We start from the raw sequence: 2854 nt of genomic DNA on the forward strand, positions 1-2854 counted from the left end.
TTTAATAGACGGGGACACTGAGGCATCTGAGAGGTGAGGTGGTTGCCTAAGGTCGTGCAGCTGGCAGAGCCGCCCAGCAGAACTGCCCGCAGGGGTGCCAGTGCTCCACAGCTGTACTGCATTCGCCAGCCACGTGTGGCTAGTGCAACTGAGGCACCAAATTCTTCATTGTATTTAATTTTAATTAATTTAGCTTTAGATGACCCCGTGTGGCTAGTGGCTACCGTAGTGGACACTGCAGCTCTAGAGCCTGTGGCTCCATCAGCGTACTGCCCTGCATCTGGGCCAGCTCAGGAGACAAGGATCCCTGGGGTGGCAGGGGGAGGGGACAGAGGAGTGGTCCTAGGATGAGCTTCGGGGGTCTGTGAAGCGCTCTACCTCGGCGCTGTACGTGTGTGCGTGTGCACACGCGCACGAGCCCAGGGAGGTGGGCTGCGGCCTTCACTGGGTTTTCAGACGCACCCGTGAAAGAGGAAGGGCCGTGAGGTAGAGCGGTTTTCAGTCTTCAGCCTTAGAACCCTTCTGTCCAAATAAAAGTTCATTTGGATGACTCTAAAATGGCTCTGGAGGACAGCTCATGGGAAAAAAAAAGTTTATTTGGAGTCTCAATATAACAGAAAAACAGAGTGGTTCTTGTTGAAATGGGGGTAAGACTCAGAAACCCCACTTATCTCAGTTACCCCCATGGTAAGAAGCTTCTCTGGGCCGTGGAACTAGTTGTTTGAGAACCACTGATATAACCAGTCAAGGCCTTGGGTATCGTCAGCCAAGAATGAGAGTGACATTTGATTTGGTTGTAGAGTCATCCTAAGAGATGGAACCTTTCCGGGGGCCCCCAAGGAGCGAGCGCAGAGTATCAGGGGATCTGGCAATGGGCAGTCATCTCCTTCCGGGGCTTTCTCCCTCTGCCCTGACGTCCTGATCTGGCCTCTCTCCCCAGTCTTGGAGGCCCTCAACGTGCTGGTGAACAAACCGAATCTGGGGGAGCCCCTGCGGGTGGAACTCGCCGACCTGCTGACACAGAATCCAGAGCTGTTCAGAAGGAACGCGGAAGAGTTCACCCTCCAATTTGGAGTGGACCGGCCCAAATAACTCTGGTCCTGACCCCTCGCTGCGCTGGATCCTCCGCATGGTGGATGGACACACCTCGTGGACTGGGACGAGAGCCCTTTATGGCCCATTCCTTGCGCATTTTTCCTCTTTAAGTTGTTAATTGTGAGTTCGTGTGTGTGTGGCGGAGGGAGGGGGCTGTGGGAACATGTGTTGTGGGTGGACTGACTCCCAGGTTCATCTGGCCACAGGTGCACCCCTCCCACTCCTGGCCTACCCCAGAGCCAGGGGAGTTTCGGTTTGCAGAGGTGCAGGCCGTTCTCCAACTCCCCATCATAGAGGGGCAGGCCCCTTCCAGGCCAGCTTGCAGGGAATGCAGAATCCCCCCAGGGCCAGGCACTGAGGGGCCGGGGTGGTGGGGGGATCTTGGATCTTGAGGGGGAGGCACCTGGAGGTTCCCATATTGATGACTGTGTGATTGAAATCAGCCAAACTACTGATAGGCATGTTCGGATTTAGGTGCTAAACCTTTTATTTCCCATTGACGAATCGTAGTGTGAAGAACCTAACTTCCACCCCAGAAATCTGACTACATGTTTCAAAACCACTCGCTGTCTCTCCTGTTGGGTTGCCAGTTCCTGGGGACCATGCCTCAGGCCGTGAGGTGTGTGCTTCCATTCTGGGGTGGGGGGCACACAAACCATGTGCTTTCCTGCCATTAAAGTCACAGATGAATTCTAGAGTTCAGCAGAGTCTTCGATGAGGATGGGCTGGGGATTGAGCTGCTATCTAATAATAAAAGGTGTGACCCTGCTTCCCTAGATGATCCCCAGACACTGTAGGGAGTGCTGGCCATGAGAGAACAGCCGTCCTTGGCCAGAGGAGCCTTCAGAAGGCCCACAGGGGGAACATCCCATGTTGTAGATGAGATAGCCGAGACACAGAGCACTCCGGTGGATTGCTGGGCCAGTCCGCCAAGCAGGCAGAGTCCACACCTCCTGCAGGTGAGCTGAGCTGCCTGGGGTGCGTTTTGTGCTTTGCTTTTTATGAGCTGCTCTCATCAGCACCCATACCCCAAATGGCTGATAAAGCCAGACCAGTGTTAGCAGGAAATTGTAATCAGCCCAGGGGTTCATCTCTTCAGCTGGAGTTGGAGGGATTGACCTCACCCGAAGGAAGAACTTTCTGATTGTTGGAAGCTACTGGAAAGTCGCTGGCTTTTGAGAGACAGAATGGGAGGCATCTGTGAGTCGAGGGAGTCAGCCAGTTTGGGTGAGATTTCTAGAGAATCTTCTACTCCAGCTCCTGCCCTTGAGTTCCCTAATCTGGAAAGAGGAGAAGATAACTGGGAAAAGTGCCAGTGGCTCGAAATTTAAGTTTGTTTTTTATGTTTGGCAACCACTTATTGAGCACTTAATGTGGGAGGCACTGGGTGAAGCTCTTTGCCCATTTCTTTGTCTTATTTAACCCTCACAACACCTCCGTGAGGTTGGAATTCCCATCATCCTCGTTCAGACTATAAACTGAGGCTCAGAGAGGTTAGCTGTGTGGCCCAAGGTCACACAGCTGGTTAGCTGGGACCAGGGCTATTGTCCTTTCTGGAACACCTCGCACAGTTATTGAGAAGTCGCATCAGGTGAGGAAACCCTTGTGGCCAGGGTTTATTATCTCGGAGCACAGAGTTTCCCAGGCAGAGAACGCTGAGGGACCAGACAGGATTTTACAAAAGCACTTTTAATGCAGTTAAGACTGGTGCCACCTGCTCTTGGCCAAGCCCTGGCTCTGTGGCCACTGCGGAGCAGAG

The 2854-nt window shown here is 53.2% G+C and overlaps 1 protein-coding gene and 1 pseudogene across 1 annotated transcript in view; both read left to right on the forward strand.

Annotated features, from left to right (window-relative positions):
- Nucleotides 1-1759, forward strand: part of LOC105809934 — a 6547-nt pseudogene extending 4788 nt beyond the window's left edge.
- The window catches only part of LOC105809975 (ubiquitin/ISG15-conjugating enzyme E2 L6-like), a 14325-nt gene that overhangs the window by 10073 nt on the left and 1398 nt on the right, over nucleotides 1-2854 (forward strand). The window lies entirely within an intron of this gene.

This window comes from Propithecus coquereli, unplaced genomic scaffold (genome assembly GCF_000956105.1).
Source record: "Propithecus coquereli isolate 6110/MARCELLA unplaced genomic scaffold, Pcoq_1.0 Scaffold202, whole genome shotgun sequence".
Taxonomy (NCBI): Eukaryota; Metazoa; Chordata; class Mammalia; order Primates; family Indriidae; genus Propithecus; species Propithecus coquereli.